Source organism: Homarus americanus, unplaced genomic scaffold (assembly GCF_018991925.1).
Source record: "Homarus americanus isolate GMGI-L3 unplaced genomic scaffold, GMGI_Hamer_2.0 scaffold24922, whole genome shotgun sequence".
Lineage (NCBI taxonomy): Eukaryota > Metazoa > Arthropoda > Malacostraca > Decapoda > Nephropidae > Homarus > Homarus americanus.
This window is the reverse complement of record NW_024722610.1, coordinates 6,979,187-7,002,162: the sequence shown is the minus strand read 5'-3', so window position 1 is coordinate 7,002,162 and position 22,976 is coordinate 6,979,187. Positions and strand designations below refer to the sequence as shown.

Here is a 22,976-nt window from a genome sequence, read left to right as displayed (position 1 = left end):
AAGACCCGGAGAGTGGATTTAGGTGGATTTATCCCCCCCCGGAACGCGTGGGATTTAACAGAAGAGATGGTTATGGGAATCACTGTGTGTGTGTTTTGTACGAGATGAACTGACGGTCAAGCTTACAGGTGGTGGTGCCTCCTCTCTCCTCCTCCTCCTCCTCTCCTTCTTCTTCTCTCTTGCTGCCCACACCTGCCCCTAGCTGGAGTTCTTCTACCCTCCCCTTCTCCCTCCTCCAATGTTGAGATTTACCCCTTAAATGATGCACACTCTATCCCTTATTTTTTATTCTTTTAATATTATTGTTTACCCCCTTTACTTAAACCCCTTACCCTATACCCCTCCTCCCCCTTTATCTCTCAATTACCCCCTTCCTATTACCCCCTTCAACCCCTCTACTGTAAGTGTTGCTGGAAAATATTTTTATCCACCAAACAAGAAAAACAGTGTTGCTTAGACTAGAAAATTGGCAACAAGTCATATTAATTCGTTTAAAGACGTGTTGCGTTGTGTTGCGTTCTCTTGTGTTGTTTTAGTGTTGTTTCCTGTTGTGTTGCGTGATTAACCATGACTAAAACTGATTAGTAAATGAGAGAAAACTATTGTAAATATGCCACTTTTTGGGTAACAATTTGAGTTACTTTGGTTTTCGGAAAAAATAATGTCCGCGTTGTTCTATTTTAACAAGTTATGTTTTTTACAGGAAATTAGAGTAGTGTTGTGTGACCAAGAATTAACTGAAAGAGAATTGTGTTGCGTGTGTGTTGGTGTAGGTGAAGTGTGATAGTGTATATGTGTTACACCACTAGTCAACAATAGTCCGTATTTACTTAACTAATAAAAGACATTATCCTTAAAGTATAAAGAAAGGAAGATGAAAAGTTTGGAAAAATATTGAACAGAAAAGTATTTAAAAGTAGATGGAAAAAGTCAAAATTCTAACAAAAAAGAAAACTATTTGAAATTCAGTGAAAATTTGAAATATATTTGAAAGTTGGTGAATAGTTTTTTTATGATATTGAGGAGAAAAAGTATTGAAAGTGTAAAGTGTGGGTAAAAGTCTTTAGAAAGTTTGAGTTATTACTAACGGGTGATTTTCATATATGTAGAGAAAAGTTTATGAAAGTATTAAAATAGTTTGGAAAATATTATCAAAGAGAAGTAGAAAGTGCATTCAAAGTTTAACAAAATTATTGCTGAGAGGAAAAAATATATACAGTATACGTGAAATTATTTTAATTAGAAAGTTTAGAAAGTATATCAAGAAATGAGCAAAAACAGGAAATTAGTTTTATACTTTGAGATGAAACTTTGGGAAATTGAAGGAAGATAAACTGAAGGTAGGAAAGTTTCATTACTTTTTTGTTTTATTCAGTAAAGTTTGTATAGTTTTGAAAGTTCTATTAATTTTTCTGTTATAGTTTTGAAAGTTTTGTGATTTCTTGGGTCAAAGTTTAGACATATTTTGGGTCAAAGTTCAGACATTTTTATTAACTTTTGTCACATTAGGAAAGTTTCATACATTTGGAAACTTTTAATAGTTTTTGTGTTAATTAATACTTTTTTAAGAAACTTTTAAAATATTTTCATTTTGTTCGGAAAGTTTTGATATTTTTTTTCTTATATGAGTTCGGAAAAAAAAAATTTCTAGGGAAAATTAAAAGTTTTTCGTAGTTTGCAAATTATTTATCGCTACTTTTTATTTTAGAAAAGTTTCAAAAGTTTTCATTAATCTTCGTTATATTTTCAAAGTATTATTATGATCATTACTATAGCGGCTCTGGGCGGCTTTGTACTCATGGGTTAAGACATTGTACTCAAGGGGTTAATATATTGTACTCAAGGGTTAATATATTGTACTCAAGGGTTAATATATTGTACTCAAGGGTTAATATATTGTACTTAAGGGGTTAATGTATTGTACTTAAGGGGTTAACATATTGTACTCAAGGGTTAATATATTGTACTCAAGGGTTAATGTATTGTACTTAAGGGGTTAACATATTGTACTCAAGGGTTAAGACATTGTACTCAAGGGGTTAATATATTGTACTCAAGGTATCAATATATTGTACTCAAGGGTTAATATATTGTACTTCATGGGTTTATGTATTGTACTCAATGCGTTAATATATTGTACTCAAGGGTTAACATATTGTACTCAAGGGTTAATATATTGTACTTCGTGGGTTAATATATTGTACTCAAGGGGTTAATATATTGTACTTAAGGGGTTAATATATTGTACTCAAGGGGTTAAGACATTGTACTCCAGAGGTTAAGGATGGGCGTGGTGTTGACGAGGGTGTAGTACTCAACCGTACACCCACAACCGCCCAAAATCATGCCTACTCCCCCTCGTACACCCACGTCTACACCCAAACATGCACGCTTCACGCCCACCATTCTCACCACACCTACACACCACTGTCACATCACGCCCAACATTCTCACCCTCTTGCACCCTTCACGCCCACACCACACCCACTACTACACCCACACCACACCCACTACTACGCCCACAACACAGCCACTATCACCACGATTAAGCTTGAGAGAGAGAGAGAGAGAGAGAGAGAGAGAGAGAGAGAGAGAGAGAGAGAGAGAGAGAGAGCCAGCCATCTGTCCGTCCGTTTGGTTTCCTCTGCCGATGTGCGTCCGACGGAAGGAGGGAGGGAGAGGAAATATTTTACCTATGTTGTTATTGTTTATTAATTTGTATACAGGACAAGGCAGTGGTGTTATTATTATTATTATTATTATTATTATTATTATTATTAGTATTATTATTTTACTCTCCCGCTCTCTCCCCTTACCTCTACTCTAACAAGCTTTATGATGGTGGTTTGATGGTTAAGGATTGTTTGCCAAGACCCGTGGGAGGTGAAAGTGTCTTGACTGTTTTATTACCATGTTTACTTCCTCCTTCTCCTTCTCCTCCTCTTCTTCTTCTTCCTCCTCTTCCACCTCCTCCTCCTCCTCCTTCTTCTACTCTTCTTCCTCCTCCTCCTCCTCCTCCTCCTCCTCCTCCTTTTTTTAAGATTTTTTAAACGTGGCCTCCAGTCTCCCCCAATAGCCACACCTTCGCCACCATTTTATTACCTTAATATTAAATATCCTACTACATAAGTAGCTATCCTAGCTGTGTTGAGCCGCAGATCTATGCGGCTTTCAGTGACTGTAGCCTCATAGTCAATATCTGCAACTGTTGTCGGCTTTGGGGCCGATGCTCTCGTTCCCCTGAGGCAGAGCAAAGCCGACCTAAGGAGAGAGAAGGACAGTCGACATCTCATCCAGGCTGTGACGTAACTTCTGGGCTGCTGCTTCTGTTCGGATATCACCTCCGTGAGTCTGGCGTAGAAGCATCTTGCACTTGGTCCCATCCCACCAGAGGTTGTGAACACTAGAGGAGTGAAGCTGCCTTGATCAACGTTCTGAATTCTCTCCCCGTATGCCCTTATCTTGTCGTTCTCGTTCCTCCTGTGTGCAGCATCGAGAGCTAGGTTACAGCAATGACGTCCACACGAGCTTCGTTGGATGTGTTTGAAGTCCTGTGTTGGAAGTTCTCACCGTCCAATGGAAGGAGGGTCGGTTCTTCTTTTTCTACTACTACTACTACTACTACTACTACTACTACTACTACTACTACTACTACTACTACTACTACTACTACTACTACTACTACTATTTCTTCTCCTCCCCCTCTTCCTCCTTCTCCTCCTACTAAAACTACTACTACTAAAAATACTACTACTACTACTACTACTACTACTATTCCTTCTCTTCCTCCTACACCACCTCCTCCTACCTCCCTTCCGTCCTCCTCCATCACCTTGTTTTTCCCTCTTTTGTCTTTCCCACAGTGTTTTTTCCTCCCTTCCATTTGCTTTCCATTCTGATTTTTCCCACGCTTTGGTTACTCTCTCTCTCTCTCTCTTCTCTCTCTCTCTCTCTCTCTCTCTCTCTCTCCACGGGTCAGTGTACAGGACCATTACCCAAACTCTAAAATACTGGTGGTAGCCTGAGCGTGCAGGAGGAAAACCAGTTGTCCAGAGGTACCGGTGGGTGGCGGTGTAATGGCCTGTGTACCGGTGGGCGGCGGGGTGGTCTGTACCGGTGGTGGCGGGGGTGGTCTGGGTGGTGGCGGGTGTGGTCTGTGTACCGGTGGGTGGCAGTGGGTGGCAGGGTGGTCTGTGTACCGTGGGTGGCTGGGGTGGGCTGTGTACCAGTGGGTGGCAGGGGTGGTCTGTACCGGTGGTGGCGGGGTGGTCTGTGTACCGTGGGTGGCGGGGTGGTCTGTACAGTGGGTGGTGTGGTGGGGTGGTCTGTGTACCGTGGTGGCAGGGGTGGTCCTGTCTACCGGTGGGTGGCTGGGGTGGTCTATGTACCGGTGGTGGCGGGGTGGTCTGTGTACCGGTGTGGCGGGGTGGCCTGTGTACTGGTGGGGGTGGCGGTGGTCTGTGTACCGGTGGGTGGCGGGGATGGTCTGTGTACCAGGGTGTACCAGGGTGGCCCGTGTACCAGTGGGTGGGCCTGTGTACCAGTGGTGGCCTGTGTACCAGTGGGTGGCCCTGTACCATGTACCGGTGGGTGGTCTGTGTACCGGTGGGTGGCGAGTCTTCATGCTCTACATCTCTCTGACATCATTAATGCATATATGAGGTCACTCTTACCTGCATGACGTCACCACCACATTGTTTTCATTAAGCGTTTATTACCTGACCCAATCACTCCAGTAGTCCCGCCCTCTCCCTCCTCCTTAATCCCCGCCCTCTCTCCTCCTTCATGCCCAAGTAACCAGTAATCCTGCCCTCTCTAGTCCTCCCTCCTTCAGTAACCCCGCCCTCTCTAATGCTCCTCATGCTTACCCGTCCTGCCCTCCCTCTAGTAACTCCTCCTTACTAGTATCCCTGCCCCTCTCTAGTAACTCCTCCTTACCAGTATCCCCTGCCTCCAGTAACTCCTCCTTCTGCCCTCCAGTATAACCCCGCTTCCTCTAGTAACTCTTACTCCTTCTTACTAGTAACCCCGCCCTCTCCAGTAACTCCTCCTTCTTACCAATCCCCTGCCCTCCTCCAGTAACTCCTTCTACTAGTAACCCTGCCCTCTCTAGTAACTCCTCCTCTACTAGCACCCTGCCCCTCTCTAGTAACTCCTCCTTAACTCTAGTCCTTACCAGTATCCCTGCCCTCTCCCTCCTAGTACCACCTCCAGTACTCAGTAGTCCCTGCCCCTACCAGTAACTCCTCTCTACCAGTAACCTCGCCCCAGTAACTCCGCCTTCTCTAGTAACCTCCTTCTTACCAGTAACCCTGCCCCTCCCTCTCCAGTAACTCCTCTACCAGTAACTCCCCGCCTTTCTAGTAACTCCTCCTTCTGCCCCTCTCCAGTAACTCCTCCTTCTTACTGTAACCCTGCCCCTCTCCAGTAACTCCTCCATCTTACTAGTAACCCCGGCCCTCTCCAGTAACTCCTCCATCTTACTAATAACCCCTGCTAACCTTCTTACAAAGTAACCCCACCCCTCTCTAGTAACTCTTCTTCACTAGTAACCCTGCCTCTCTCCAGTAACTCTTCCTTCTTACCAGTAACCCTCCCCTCTCCAGTAACTCCTCCTACCAGTAGCCCCTCCTCTCCAGTAACTCCTCCTCCTTACCAGTAGCCCCTCCCCTCTCCAGTAACTCCTTCTTACCAGTAGCCCCGCCCCTCTCCAGTAGCCCCGCCTTCTTACCAGTAACCCCTCTCCTAACCATTAATCCATCCTCTATACCAGTTATCCCGCCCCTTTATTAGCAAACCTTCCCCTTTTGCCTAGTAATGACGTCATAAAGAAGGCAGTGGCATCAAAGCCCCGCCCCCTGGTAATGACGTTATGCATCAAGGCTCCTCCCCCTCACAGCATCCGATCTCCGGTCTTTGTTTTGGCCGGACGGGAGATGAGGTTCAGCTGCCGCCTCCTAAAACAGATCCTACGAGTATGTTTTTATCCTGTATCCAACACCGTGGAAACTGAGGCACGTTCAATTGGCTCTATCTCTTTTTCTCTCTCTCTCTCTTTCTTTCTTGATTTATAATTTCTTAATTATTTGTTTTATATTCATTTAATCTCTCTCTCTCTATCACACACACACACACACACGTCGTAGTTTATGATTAGACTAAAATCAGGTGAGTCTCAGGTGTCTCTAGGTGAGTCTCAGGTGATTTTAGGAGTCTCAGGTGCCTCTAGGTGAGTCTCAGGTGATTTTGGGTGGGTCCACTGGGAGAGTAGCCTTTAAGGAAACAATTTGGATGAATTTTAAAAGTATTTTACTGTGTTTATTTTAGGTATTCTTCATAAGGTAGGAGGGAGGTACTGCCGCCTGGGAAGATATTGGAAGCATAATGTGTTGTCTAATGGTAGAACCTGCTGCCATATGTAAGTAGTAGATAATGACGAAAATTACGATGTTATTTACTTAGACTTTAGCAAAGCATTTGACAGAGTACCGCATCAGAGGCTTCTGAGAAAAATTAAGGCTCATGGTATCGAGGGGAAAGTTTTAAATTGGATAAAATCATGGCTCACGGATAGAACGCAGAGGGTCAGCGTAGATGGTGTTAAATCTGAGTAACCAGTGGGGTTCCCAGGGTCAGTACTAGGCCCACTCATGTTCATAATCTACATAAACGATCTAGATACTGGGATCAGCAGTGACATAAGCAAGTTTGCGGATGACACCAAAATAGGGCGGCAGATTAACTCTGGGCAGGATGCAAAGGCATTACAGGAGGATGTAAATAAACTGCAGGGGTGGTCTGAAAAATGGCAAATGAAATTCAACACCAGCAAGTGCAGTGTACTTAATATTGGAAGAATAAATACTGATAATGTATACAGCCTTAACAACATCAACCTAGAGAAGTCGACTTGTGAAAGAGACCTAGGGGTACTTGTAAGCCCGGACCTACGGCCTAGAAAAAAGTGCGTTAATGTTCGAAATAAGGCAAACAGAGAATTGGGTTTTATATCTAGAAGTGTAAGTAACAAGAGTGCAGAGGTCTTATTGCAACTATATCTTGCGCTAGTCAGGCCGCACCTCGATTATGCGGTTCAGTTCTGGTGCCCCTATTATAGAATGGATATAAATTCACTAGAGTCGGTGCAGCGAAGAATGACAAAAATGATTCTGGGACTTAGAAACCTTCCATATCAGGATAGGTTAAAGAAACTTAACTTGCATTCCCTAGAAAGACGAAGAGTGCGGGGAGATATGATAGAAGTATTTAAGTGGGTGAAAGGAATCAATAAAGGGGATATAGATAAAGTTCTATAATATCCGAGCAGGATAGGACTCGGAGCAATTGATCTAAAATTGATAAGTTTAGGTTTAGGAGGGAGATAGGAAGGAACTGGTTCACAAATAGGGTGGTGGACGAGTGGAACAAGCTTAGCAACTTTATAGTAAGTGCTGGAACTCTGGAAAGTTTCAAAAGGAGGCTAGATAGATTCATGGATGATAGAGAGTGGTAGTAACTCTCGACAGGAGCTGCCATGCACAGGCCAACCGGCCTATTGCAGACTCCTTATTTTCTTATGTTCTTATGTTGATGATCTGACTTTCTGCCTCATTTACACACAATTGCAGGGTCTCAATTGTTTCTCTTACATGACAACATAACACACATATATTGTTTCTCAATATTGATATATATTTTTTTATTTATGGTCCTTTATTATTATAACTATTATTATTATTATTATTACTATTATTATTATTATTATTATTATTATGATTATTATTTTATTTAATATTTTTTATTTATTTTTTTTATTAATTATTAATATTGGTTTTATTAATTATTATTATTATTATTATTATTATTATTATTATTTATTTATTTTATTTTTTTTACAACATTTTCGCCCCCCGTCCCCAGGCCCTGATGTGGGTCAGGGAACATCTTCAACACTTTAGGTTTTAAGGTTAATTCATGAAGCTTTTAAAGGAACTTGGTGGATGTTGAACGAACCACAAGTGACTTTAGGTTTTAAATAACATTTTAAGTTACTTCAGAGAACCTCCAGGGAACCTTTGGGAGCCTGTAGACTGTAGACGAACTTTAGGGACTTTTAAAGGAAACACGAATGTGGTCTTTAGGTTATAGGAACATTTAAGGAATTTGGGGGGTAGGTCTCGTGTGTGTGTGTGTGGAGGGAGCAGGTGTGTGCTTATGTGTGCGTGTGTGTGGGTTGTGTACGTGGGCAGGGTGGGTTGTGTGGATCACTTGGCTGGGCAGCGTTGAGGTCACTTGGGTGGGTCGATAGTCCACCTCTCTCTCTCTCTCTCTCTCTCTCTCACGTTATGGAGAAGTATACATGTACAGTACGTGTTCAACATTCATTCATCAATAGAACTTGTACTCACCCCCGTAAGTTTATTTATTCACGTCATTCATACTCACCAAATGAATGAGAACGTGCTTAAGACGCCTTCCTCATTCATATACACTATAGAATGAATGTGTAGATAATATGTACCTGTAAACATGAAAAGAATGTGTCATAATTATTGTTGTTGTAGTAATGTTTTGAAAATATGTTGTTTCCGTTTTTATAATTTTTCCAGCCTTGTGTTTTTATAAAGGCGTTTAGTTTTGCTGTTAATGCCTCTAAGAATAAGTAATTTATCTTATGTATATGTGACTTAAACTCTATATATATATATGGATAATCACAGGTGTATTGTCACTAAATTGGTAACAGTGTTGGATCGTGTTGAGGAAGGATGGATAGATATTTCGATTCTTTTAATAGATTTTCTTGTTTTAAATCATCCTCGATCTGAATTTTATTGTATATATTGGGTTTTAGAGGCGATGTATATAAAAAAAATATTAATTAGTATTTTTTTAGATCATTATAAGTGTTGTAAATATCATCTAGGTGTTGTTAATGGTTGGTTGAGAAGGATAACATTACAGTAACAGACGGTGTTATGGTGTTAGTGGCGCCATCTGGTGGTGTGAGGGGGAGACATCACGGCGTTACACCCACACCTCTTCCCTCTTGCTTCACGTTTCACTTCCCAGTAGAGTGTTGACGTGTGAGGTGTTTGGAAATGGAACGAATAACAAAATTTCAACCAGTGTTTATATTAATTTATTCTGTTAAAGTAGATGACCCTTAACTTAACCAAAACCTAACCCAACCTAACCTAACCCAACCCAGCCTAAACTAACCTTATATAACATTTGGTTGGATTGTGACATTATTATTATTATTATTATTATTATTATTATTATTATTATTACAGTATAGACTCTGTTATTTTGAGGTAATTTTTCAGACTAACTTTAAATCCAAACCTGTTATTACTAAGCCAATTAACTACCGTCTTACCTGTTCTGTTACCTGTGTGTTGACATTAAAGATCACGAGGTTAAATAAAAGAGAAAATCGAGGGTGAAAGTATAAGTGGCAAAAGAAAATAAGAAGAAAGAGAGAGAGAGAGAGAGAGAGAGAGAGAAGAGAGAGAGAATTCCCGCTTAACAAAGGGTAGTAAACTCTTCTTGTTCTTCGAGAGGTTCATGATATTCAAATTCACCGGCGAAAACAGCCAATCATAATTCGACACGGCTTTTAATCCCGGGTTCTGATTGGTCGTGAGGTTTAAACCGTAACTTCACTGGGGAGTCTTCTGAACCTCCAGCCACCTGACCAATGAGAAATCGTGAGTTGCTGGATTAAATTTTTTTTCTCTTGTGTAAAATTATTTGATTTTAAACATTTTTTTTTGTATGTTTATTTTTGTTTGTGTTTTTGTGTTTTTGCATTGTTATTGTTTTTTTTAGTGGGGGAAGAAAATTAGTGTTGACACACACCTCTCTCTCTCTCTCTAATTAAATAAGTAAATAAATACGTATCATCCCGCTAATGAACAATCTAATTAATTATCTTTATTATAAACGTAATGTCCGCCTATTTAACTATCTAGCAATATATTTAATGCCTAATTAACTAACCACCTAATTAGCTAGATGTCTGATTATCTAACTGTACAAGTCATTTTCAAACCTAACCTAACTTAACCTAACCTAACCTAACTTAACCTAACCAGTGTCAAAAAGGGTGACAGTCTTCAAACTTGGCATACATATATCGACCATGTTGACCTCTTGAATTGTTAGGTTAGTTTGGCTTGTGAGGTCAGGGGTCAGGGGTCAGGGTCACAACACTGCTAAAATAGGCGGTGTGTGTGTGTGTGTGTGTGTGTGTGTGTGCGTGTGTGTGTTGTGTGTGTGTGTATTGTGTGTGTGTGTATTGTGTGTGTGTGGTTGTGTGTGTGTGTGTGTGTGTGTACTCATTGAATCACACACACACACACACTCCAAGAAGCAGTGTCTACCTTTAAATCTTCATAACATTTGGTAATTTCATTCCCACCATTTTTATTGGAGTTACCCAGAGAAAATTTTGGAGGCAACTGTTCACGAGTTTTCCTTTCACAGTTTGGAGGGTTGGAGGGGGGATGCAGGTGAGGTTGTCGAGTAATGAAAGTTTTGAAGGAAATTTTGGAGTGTCAGTAAAGGTTTGGAGGGGATTGTGGAACACCGGTGGAAGTTTGAGGATAATTTAGAGAACTGTAATAATTTTGGAGTACTATTGAAGTCTTGGAGAGGAACTAGGAGTCTTGGAGGCAGTCAATAAGATCTTTTACTGTTACAAGATTTGGGAGTATTTTTGGAGGTGGGAATTATAAGCCTTATCTAGTTAGTATCAGGTTAAATGGGGCCTGACCTGACCTGACCTAACCTGACCTAACCTAACCTAACCTGACCTAACCTAACCTAATATGACCTGACCTTGAAATTCGTGGGTATCCTCTTATTTAAAGAGAGAGAGAGAGAGAGAGAGAGAGATGACTTCATCCTCGTCTGCCCAGTGTTGTCTACCCCGAGGCCGTGACGCTTGAAGAGATGGATTATTAGTGGATGATGGATGCTGCTCTAACTGTTCTTCTTATTCTTGTTCTTCTTCGTGTTCTTGTTTTTGTTCATGTTTTTGTTCTTCATGTACTTCTTCTTGTTCTTCGTGGGGTTTTTTCTTGTTCTTCATGTACATCTTGTTGTTCGTGTTCTTGTTTTTGTTCATGATCTTGTTCTTTTTTGTGTACTTCTTCTTGTTCTTCGTGTTCTTGTTTTTGTTCATGATCTTGTTCTTCTTTGTGTACTTCTTCTTGTTCTTCATGTTCTTATCTTTTCATGTTCTTGTTGTTCATGTTCTTCTCGTTCACCTTATTCTTCTTTGTGTTGTCCTTTTAGTTCTTCTTGTTCTTGTGGAGGAGGAGGAACACCACAGCACAACACATTAGGTGTGTGTGTGTGTGTGTGTGTGTGTGTGTGTGTGTGTGTGTGTGTGTGTGTGTGTGTGTGTGTGTGGGTGAAAATATACAAACTTAGATGTGAGTTAGACATAATAATCGACGATTTAGATTTAGATTGCCCTTGAGGGGGCTAGTTTATTGGGCACCCCCTTACATCATGTGTAAGGTGAAGCACAGAAGCGTTTACAGCGCCCAACAGGGAAGCATGCTGAGTTCATGCTTGCCTTTATGTCTCATGAGTTAAGGGCGTAGAAGCCTGAAGAGTCAGTGGTTTATGTCATCAAGTTATTGGAAGCTCCAACAACTTTCCCGGAATACGAATTCGCAACTTTCAACAGGTACCTACCTTACTGCTAGGTGAACAGGGACTAATGGGGGCTAGGAAGTATGTCCAAACAACTTCCACCGGCCCGGGAATCGAACTAATAATATACGTTCAATACATTTACAGGGCTGTACAGTACATAAATCAGGAGTTGTTTATTATTTTAACAATAGATGGGATGGTGCTGTTCTTATATCTATCGGTGTGGGCTCTTATGGGCTTCTCGCTGATCTGTACGTGTTACTGATGTATTGATGTAATGTTTAAGAATATCGACGGAACCAAGTCACCACCTTTAGGGGCTGATCTCTTGACCTGCCTCTTGTCTCTTGAAAGTTCACTCGTTGGGTGAGATGTGTTGGTGGTGGGAGGATGGTGTGTTGGTGGTGGTAGTGGTGGTGATGGTGTGTTGGTGGTGGTGATGGTGATGGCGTGTTGGTGGTAGTGATGGTGTGTTGGTGGTAGTGGTGGTGATGGTGTGTTGGTGGTATGGTGGTGATGGTGTGTTGATGGTGGTGATGGTGTGTTGGTGGTAGTGGTGGTGATGGTGTGTTGGTGGTGTTGTTGGTGTGTTGGTGTGGTGGTGGTGATGGCGTGTTGGTGGTGGTGATGGTGTTGGTGGTAGTGGTGGTGATGGTGTGTTGGTGGTGGTGATGGTGTGTTGGTGGTGGTGATGGCGTGTTGGTGGTGATGGTGTGTTGGTGGTGTGGTGGTGATGGTTGTTGGTGGTGGTGATGGTGTGTTGGTGGTGGTGATGGGTGGCTGTTGGTGGTGGTGATGGTGTGTTGGTGGTAGTGGTGGTGATGGTGTTGGTGGTAGTGGTGGTGATGGCGTGTTGGTGGTGGTGATGGTGTGTTGGTGGTGGTGGTGGTGTGTTGGTGGTAGTGGTGTTGATGGTGTGTTGGTGGTGGTGGTAATGGTGTGTTGGTGGTGGTGATGGTTGTTGGTGGTGGTGGTGGTGGTGTGTTGGTGGTGGTGGTGATGTGTGTTGGTGGTGGTGATGGTGTGTTGGTGGTAGTGGTGGTGATGGTGTGTTGATGGTGGGAGGCTGGTGTGTTGGTGGTGGTGGTGAGTGGTGGTGATGGTGTGTTGTTGGTAGTGGTGTTGATGGTGTATTGGTGGTGGTGGTAATGGTGGTTGGTGGTGGTGATGGTGTGTTGGTGATGGTGGTGGTGGTGGTAATGGTGTGTTGGTGGTGGTGTGTTGGTGTTAGTGGTGGTGATGGTGTGTTGGTGAGTGGGAGGATGGTGTGTTGGTGGTGGTGATGGTGTGTTGGTGGTAGTGGTGGTGATGGTGTGTTGGTGGTGGTGATGGTGTGTTGGTGATGGTGGTGGTGATGGTGTGTTGGTGATGGTGGTGGTGGTGGTGTGTTGATGGTGGGAGGCTGGTGTGTTGGTGGTGGTGTAGTGGTGGTGATGGTGTGTTGGTGGTGGGATGATGGTGGTGGTGGGATGATGGTGTTTTGGTGGTGGTGGTGGTGAGAGGATGTGGTGTAGTGGTATGTCGGTGGTGGTGTGGTGGTGATGGTGATGGTGTGGTGGCATGGTATGTTGGTGATGGTGTGTGTGTGTGTGTGTGTGTGTGTGTGTGTGTGTGTGTGTGTGTGTGTGTGTGTGTGTGTGTGTGTGTGTGTGTGTGTGTGTGTGTGTGTGTGTGTGTGTGTGTGTGTGTGTGTGTGTGATACTAGTTTACTCTTGATATAGATCGTGCAGGTTGTGTTATTACCTTAATTAACAGAAAATACTCAGGTTAACAAACATCAACATAAAGCTTAATTGACAATACATACAATAACGTGTTTGTGGTTTAAGTAAAAGTACCATAGAGTTTACAAGAAGACCCTAGTGGTTATTTTATAAGGGATTAATATATTGCTGGCAAAATGACCAATGACGTATTAATGTTGTTGTTGGACCACGAACGTCACACCTGCTGTATACTGATCCCATGTCGATTCAACCTTCTCAAACAGCTGTGAATCTCTCCCCACCACCTCATCCCTCTCCTCTCTCCCTCTCTCCCTCTCTCCCTCTCCATCCTCCCGGCCTTGTCCCAGTCCCCCTCTTCATCTGCGCATGCGTTACTTGCCAACACACACACACACACACACACACACACACAACACCTGTAACTCCGCCTATATCACGCCCACACGCCCATTTTACTGGGTGTGGGCGGGGAGAAAAACGGGATATATGTTTCTCATGGCCAGACGGGTTAGGGGTGTGTGTGTGATAGAGGGACCCACCTGTGATGACGCACCTGGAGGGGTGGTGTTAGGGACAGAGAGACAGAGAGACAGGAAGGAAGGAAAAGAGACAGACAGACAGACAAAGAGACGACAGACAGACAGAGAGACAGACAGAGACGGACAGACAGGCAGGAAGAGAGAGAGAGAGAGGGGTGGGCGGTTCACTGTTAGGTGGTCCTTGGGGAAGCAGCTGGTTCGTTCCTCACGTTAATAAGTAACAAGGACCTGAACCCGTCCAGTTATTGGCAGCGTGTTAAGAGTAACGTCCTTCACCTGTGACACTCAGGATACACTCGCGAGACAATCAGGAGACACTCAGGATACACTCAGGATACACTCTGCGAGACAATCAGGAGACACTCAGATGCACTCAGGAGACACAGGTATATCCCCGATATCCTCAGTTATATCCACACAGTTATATCCACACAGGTATATCTACACAGGTATATCCACAGGTATATCCCACAGGTATATCCACACAGGTATATCCACACAGGTATATCCACAGGTATATCCCCACAGGTATATCCACAGGTATATCTACACAGGTATATCCACACAGGTATATCTACACAGGTATATCTACACAGGTATATCCACACAGGTATATCCACACAGGTATATCCACACAGGTATATCTTCACAGGTATATCCACAGGTATATCCCCACAGGTATATCCACACAGGTATATCCCCACAGGTATATCCCCACAGTTATATCCACACAGGTATAACCACACAGGTATATCCACACAGGTATATCCCCACAGGTATATCCACACAGGTATATCCCCACAGGTATATCACCCACAGTTATATCACACAGGTATATCCACACAGGTATATCCACACAGGTATATCTTCACAGGTATTTCCCCACAGGTATTTCCCCACAGGTATATCCACAGGTATATCCCCACAGGTATATCCCCACAGTTATATCCACACAGGTATAACCACACATATCCACACAGGATATCCACACAGGTATATCCACACAGGTATATCCACAGGTATATCCACACAGGTATATCCACACAGGTATATCCACCCACATACCACCAGGTATATCCACACAGGGTGAAGAAAGCCAAAGTAAGAAATCAGGGAAGAACACCATACCACCACTCACACCACCACTTAGCAACACCAACACCACTCACATCACCACCACCACCATCACACCACCACCACACACACACATCACCACCACCACCACACCACCACCACCAACACCACCACACCACCACTCATCACCACCACCACTCACACCACCACTCAACACCACTCACATCACCACCACCACCACACCACCACCAACACCACCACACCACACCACCACTCACACCACCACCACCACTACATCACCACCACCACCACACCACCACACCACCACCACCACCACATCACCACCACCACTACCACCACTACACACCTCACCACCACATCACCACCACCACCACTACACCACCACCACTATACCACCACCACCACTACATCACCACCACCACTACCACCACTCACATTACCACCACCACCACACTACCACCACCACTAACATCACCACCACCACCACCACTCACACCACACCACCACCACCACCACCATCATCTACATCATCAGGTCACACACTCACACCACCATCATCACGTCACACACCACACTAGGTCAGGGTCAGGGCAACACAGCTGAATTATTAAGGCATTTGGGTCATTGTCAGGCGGTAGATAGAGTTTGTTCGGTGACACCTTTTGACACTTCGCTGGCATTCATATGGCGCTCATCGGCACCTGTTATTAGTATTGTTGGCACCTGATGCTTCTTTCTGTAACTGGCACCCATTGGCACTCTCTTGGTATGTACTGTTGGCACACCCTCTACTGGTACTATGCTGCTCGTCCTTGTTCCTACCTAGCGTATTTGTAAACATTGTTGGCTGGTTGATGCTGAACCACGGGCAGTAATGGTTGAGTGTTGTTTAAAGCCAATGTTTACTTATAGTGAAGGATGTTTAGTTACTGTGTGGGATGTTTAGTTACAGTGTGGGATGTTTAGTTACAGTGTGGGATGTTTACTTATAGTGAAGGATGTTTAGTTACAGTGTGGGATGTTTAGTTGCAGTGTGGGATGTTTAGTTACAGTGTGGGATGTTTAGTTACAGTGTGGGATGTTTAGTTACAGTGTGGGATGTTTAGTTACAGTGTGGGATGTTTAGTTGCAGTGTGGGATGTTTAGTTACAGTGTTGGATGTTTAGTTACAGTGTGGGATGTTTAGTTACAGTGTGGGATGTTTAGTTACAGTGTGGGATGTTTAGTTATAGTGAAGGATGTTTAGTTACAGTGTGGGATGTTTAGTTACAGTGTGGGATGTTTAGTTACTGTGTGGGATGTTTAGTTACAGTGTGGGATGTTTAGTTACAGTGTGGGATGTTTAGTTACAGTGTGGGATGTTTAGTTACTGTGTGGATGTTTAGTTACAGTGTGGGATGTTTAGTTACAGTGTGATGTTTAGTTACAGTGTGGGATGTTTAGTTACAGGGATGTTTATTGCAGTGTGTGGATGTTTAGTTACAAGTGGGATGTTTAGTTACAGTGTGGGATGTTTAGTTACAGTGTGGGATGTTTAGTTACAGTGTGATGTTTAGTTATAGTGAAGGGATGAAGGAAGCAGTGTGGGATGTTTAGCAGGTGGGATGTTTAGTTACAGTGTGGGATGTTGAAGCTATGTGGGATGTTTAGTTATATTGAGGGATGTTTAGTTACAGTGTGGGATGTTTAGTTACAGGTGAGATGCTTAGTTACAGTGTGTGCTTAGTTACAGGGATGTTTAGTTACAGTGTGGGGATGTTAGTCATACAGTGTGGGATGTTTTGTTACACAGGTAAGGATGTTTAGTTACAGTGTGGGATGTTTAGTTACAGTGTGGGATGTTTAGTTACAGTGTGGGATGTTTAGTTACTGTGTGGGATGTTTAGTTACAGTGTGGGATGTTTAGTTACAGTGTGGGATGTTTAGTTACAGTGTGGGATGTTTAGTTACAGTGTGGGATGTTTAGTTACAGTGTGGGATGTTTAGTTGCAGTGTGGGATGTTTAGTTACAGTGTGGGATGTTAAAAGTATAATCATGTGTTTTTGGCAATTATTGATTTTTAAAGACAAATTTATGCAGGTGTTTAACCATGAAGGTGCGTGTTTAAGGTGGAGTCAGATGTTTAAACATAGATATTACTCATAAGTCAGATGTTTGAACACACTGAGAGGTAATATTAGTCCAAAGTCAGATGTTTGAAGACATATATCAGATATTTAGCCACAAGTCAAATGTTTATTGAGTAAGATAGAATGTTTAGATAATTATCCTGTAAAGATATTTAATGCATTTTCACTTGAATACAACCCTCCTTTAGTGAGTCCCAGCCCAGTGTCTGTACTGTATGATAATTTGGGGCAGCGCTCAGGTACCCCCGTCCTGGAGGCCTGGCGGACGTACGACGAGTATTATAACCCATATTAAACACTTGTACACGTATCATCCCCCCCCCCACCTCTTAGTACCACCCAACGACAGGGAATAAGCTGCGGAAACAAGTTTACATACGGACGTGAAACGGACGGACTCAACGGACGGACTCAACGGACGGACTCGCGGACCAACAACAGACTAACAGCTATAATAACATAGATTTATACCGAGAGAGAAAAACAGCCGGTAGTGTGCTTAAGGGAATGGGGGAATAGAGGAGATAGGTGTCCCCATTCTCAAGTCGGCGGACACATTAATTATTGTGGTGGTCGGGAAGGAAGTTATGTTGAGGTCTGCTGGACTATTGCTTCAGGCAGAGAGATGGTGTGTGTGTGTGTGTGTGTGTGTGTGTGTCAGCTACAATAGCGAAGTCAGGTCACAGTAGATCACCGTAAAATTTAAAGGGCACTTGTGTTTTATCAGGCGTGGGCTGACGAGAGGAATGGGTCGGGACAGCCCTATGCCAGACGACCACCACCCTAACATTGACCTACACACACACACACACACACTTGTCAACAAATCCCTAAGGAACGCCACCCTACCATTGACCTACACACACACACACACACACTTGTCAACAAATCCCTAAGGAACGCCACCCTACCATTGACCTACACACACACACTTGTCAACAAATCCCCAAGGAACGCCACCCTACCATTCCCCAATCGTTGTTTAGATTCTCACCGTTCGCGACTTGAGCCGTATACAGGATGCCTTCGTTGTTTACATTTTATTCGTTCGTGAGTTAAGACGCATACCTAGAACCAGTGTTTATTTAGAAATATTACTACAAGTACATTTTTTTCTTCGGTATAAGTGATGACAATACGTTGGTGCTGTTAACTAGATAAAAAGTGGAATATTACCTCCAGAATAGTAACTTTTGTTCATAGACATTTGCTAGATGTTCATATTGTGTTCATTGCTGCGTTCGTGAAGTCGATTCTACTAAGGCGGATGCTTTCTCGAACAGCTGTTGTTGATGGTGTTGGTTGTGTGATGTTGTTGTTGGTGATGAAGTGTGGGCAGTGACCAAATGGAAGAAATTGGGAATGTGGGCCCAGAAGGTTTGTCTCACTCTCTCTCTTTTTTCCTCTCTCACTTTCAATGTCATCTTGAGGTAGCGAATCTGTGTGTAGGTAGATAGGTAGACAGGCAGGTAGGGAGGGAGGGAGGGAGGGAGGGAGGGAGGGAGGGAGGTAGGTAGGTAGGTAGGTAGGTAGGAGGGAGGGAGGGAGGTAGGTAGACAGGTAGGTAGGGAGATGGAGGGGGTAGGTAGGTGTGGGGTAGATAGGATGGAGGGAGGAGGGAGGAGGGGAGTGAGGTAGACAGGTAGGTGGTAGGAGGGAGGGAGGTGTACAATTCATTACCTCTAAGGAATGGGATCTTAGGGCAGGATGACCTTGTGTTAACTGAATGGCGTTGATTTTAGATGGCCTTCAAGGATATCGTCTCTCGTGGCGGGTTCGTTTTTTGTATCGATGTGGGTTCGTTCGTGGTGTTTCTTATAAGGGGGTTCGGGTTCATGGTGGGTTTCTTGTAAAGGGGTTCGTTCATGGTGGGTGTCTTATAAGGGGGTTCGTTCATGGTGGGTTTCTTGTAAGGGGGTTCGTTCATGGTGGGTTTCTTGTAAGGGGGTTCGTTCATGGTGGGTTTCTTGTAAGGGGGTTCGTTCATGGTGGGTGTCTTATAAGGGGGTTCGTTCATGGTGGGTTTCTTATAAGGTTCGTTCTGGGGTTTCTGTGGGTTTCAGGGTTAGTTGTAGGGGTGTCTTATAAGGGGTTCGTTCATGGTGGGTTTCTAGTAAGGGGTTCGTTCATGGTGGGTTTTTTGTAAGGGGTTCGTCTATGGTGGGTTTCTTGTACAGTCGTTCATGGTGGGTGTCTTATAAGGGTTCGTTCATGGTGGGTTTCTTATATTTTTTTATTCTGGTAACACTGACCTATTAGCAGACTATATCTCGTTGTCTATCCCTGCGACCTATCCTGTGTGCACTGACCTATCCTGTATGCACCAACTTATCCTGTGTGCACCAACCTATCCTGTGTGCACCAACCTTGATCCACCACACCACACGTGTCTGTGGAGGCAGATGGAGAGAAAGTCAACACTGATGCATGGTGATTTTCCGTCTGTTCTTCATACATTTGCTTTCTAATGTTTTATTTCACGTTGATCAACAGGTGACCTAAGGTAAACTAGCCAGGGGTCATAGATTAATTACCTCTTGCTCAGGGTCATGGTGCCAGAGAGAGAGAGAGAGAGAGAGAGAGAGAAAGAGAGAGAGAGAGAGAGAGAGAGGGGAAAGAGAAAGCTGAGAGGGAGACAGACACAGAGAGAGAGAGAGAGAGAGAGTAAGAGAGTGAAAGCAAAACTGGAATAACGTGTAAAACAAACTGACTTGCACACACAGACACACACACAAACAGACACAGAGAACAGAACATACAGAACAGAGAGATAGAACAGACAGAACATTATGAACAAATGGAACAGACAGAACAGAACATACAGAACAGACAGAACAGAACAGACAGAACATTTTGAACAGACAACAGAACATACAGAACAGAGAGATAGAACAGGGAACAGAACAGACAGAATAGAACATTTGAACAGACAGAACAGAACAGACAGAACATTTTGAACAGACAACAGAACATACAGAATATACAGAACAGAGAGACGGAACAGAGAGACAGAAACATACGGAACAGACAGATAAGAACATAAGAAACATAAGAAAATATGAGTCTGCAATAGGCCGGTTGGTCTGTGCATGGCAGTTCTGTCGAGAGTTACTACCACTTCTATCATCCAGTGAATCACATTCTATAATAGGGGCACCAGAACTGAACCGCATAATCGAGGTGCGGCCTGACGAGCGCAAGATATAGTTGCAATAAGACCCTGCACTTTTGTTACTTACACTTCTAGATATAAAACCCAATACTCTGTTTGCCTTATTTCGAACATTAACGCACTGTTTTAGGCCGTAGGTCCGGGCTTAAGTACCCCTAGGTCTCTTTTCACAAGTCGACTTCTAGGTTGATGTTGTTATGCATACATTATAAGTATTTGTTCTTCCAATATTAAGTAAGCTGCACTTCCTGGTGTTGAATTTCATTTGCCATTTTTCAGACCACCCCTGCAGTTTATTTAGATCCTCCTGTAGTGCATTTGCATCCTGCCCTGAATTAATCTGTTGCCCTATTTTGGTGTCATCCGCAAACTTGCACACTGCTGATCCCAGTATCTAGATCGTTTATGTAGATTATGAACAAGAGTGGCCTAGTACTGACCCCTGGGGAACCCCACTGGTTACACGGCCCCACTCAGATTTAACACCATCTACGCTGACCCTCTGCGTTCTATCGGTGAGCCATGATTTTATCCAATTTAAAACTTTCCTCTCGATACCATGAGCCTCAATTTTTCTCAGAAGTCTCTGATGCGGTACTTCTGAAATGCTTTGCTAAAGTCTAAGTAAATAACCTCGTAATTTTCGTCATTATCTACTACTCGAAGACTTTCCTAAAAAACGTTAGCAGATTTGTTAGACAAGATTTTCCTTTGTAAAGCCATGTTGAGAGTCGTAGATTAATTTGCTTTTCTAGATGCGATCGGATGCTATCTGCTATAATTGATCCAAGAAATTTCCCACTACTGACGTCAAACTGATCGGTCGGTAATTTGACGCTGATGCTGAACAGACAGAGAAAACAGACAGTTGAAGATACATATATATAAAAGAAAATCAACCAAACTCATCATTAATAAGCATACTTACATACACCCCCTTGGTCACCCCCCCAGCGTGTAGGGCGTATCCAGCTGAGCTATAAAAGGGTCCCTGGAGTGGTAAAAGACCCCACCCCCCAACCCCAATTTTATTATACCTCTCACTCCTGGATACATTTAAATAACTCAGTGTGGTGTGTTGGTAGCTTGGGTTTCTTCTACCACTCCTCCTATTCCTCCCCTACCCACCTCCCCCTTCTCTCCGTCCCTCTCTCTCCTCTCTTTCACCCCCTTCCCTCTCCGTGTCCCCTCTCTCTTTCACCCCCTCCCCTCTCTCCACTCCTACCCCGATTTAAACTAACTTAATCTGACACTAACTTAATCCAACCAAGGTAAACCTGACTTAGCCTAAATCTAACCTCTAACTAAATTGAACTTAACTCAAACCAAATTTAACCTAACCTAACCTAACCTAACCATTCCTGCACCAGCCTAGGTTAATTGAACTCATTTAAAGGTAACTGGCAACACCTATGTGTGGTTAAGTACGGCACCGAATTACACGCATCTCAACCAGTTATTGTACACACACACACACACACACACACACACACACACACACTCAGCCTCACACAGCCACAGACAGACTCACACAGCCACAGTAGCTCTTAAATCAGGTCTTCCTGTTCTTTGTTAAGGGAAGGTGTATGAGTCTCGTCTTGCAGGATGTTGAGGTGTTTTGTACCGATAATTATAACTCACCTGACGATACACCTAACTTATTTCACCTTGATATTAACCACCCTAATGATCACCTAACCTAACCCAATTCCATTCTAACCTAGCCTAACCTAACCTAATTCTATTCTAACCTAACCTAACCTAACCTAACTTAACCAAGCCTAGCCTAATCTAATCTGGCCTAATTCTATTCTAAACCTAACCTATTCTATCCTATCCTAACGTAACGTAACCTAACCTAACCTAACCTAACCTAACCTCACCTCCAGGTAGCGTTGGGGGGTGTTAAATCATCAGGTGAAGAAGCTCAAGGTGGGTCTAATTTTCAGGTGATCGCCTGTGTTGAGCCTCTGTCCTGATGGGTATTCTGATGGGTGTCCTGGTAGTTTAATCCGGTAGTGGTGTCCTGATGGGTGTTCTGATGGGCGCTCTAATCCGGTGTAGTGGGTGTCCTGATGGGTGTTCTGATGGGTGTTCTGATGGGTGCTCTAATCCGGTGTAGTGGGTGTCCTGATGGGTGTTCTGATGGGCGCTCCAATCAGGTGTAGTGGGTGTCCTGATGGGTATTCTGAGGGGTGTTCTGATGGGTGCTCTAATTAGGTGTAGTGGGTGTCCTGATGGGTGTTCTGATGGGTATTCTGAGGGTGTTCTGATGGGTGCTCTAATTAGGTGTAGTGGGTGTCCTGATGGGTATTCTGAGGGGTGTTCTGATGGGTGCTCTAATTAGGTGTAGTGGGTGTCCTGATGGGTGTTCTGATGGGTATTCTGAGGGGTGTTCTGATGGGCGCTCCAATCAGGTGTAGTGGTGTCCTGATGGGTATTCTGAGGGTGTTCTGATGGGTGCTCTAATTAGGTGTATGATGGGTGTCTGATGGGTATTCTGAGGGTGTTCTGATGGGTGCTCTAATTAGTGTAGTGGTGTCCTGATGGGTGTTCTGATGGGTATTCTGAGGGTGTTCTGATGGGCGCTCTAATCAGGTGTAGTGGGTGTCCTGATGTGTTCTGATGGGTGTTCTGATG

The 22,976-nt window shown here is 43.6% G+C and overlaps 1 protein-coding gene across 1 annotated transcript in view; it reads left to right on the top strand.

The window, feature by feature from the left end:
• The window catches only part of LOC121862985 (serine-rich adhesin for platelets-like), an 81,161-nt gene that overhangs the window by 15,194 nt on the left and 42,991 nt on the right, over positions 1–22,976 (top strand).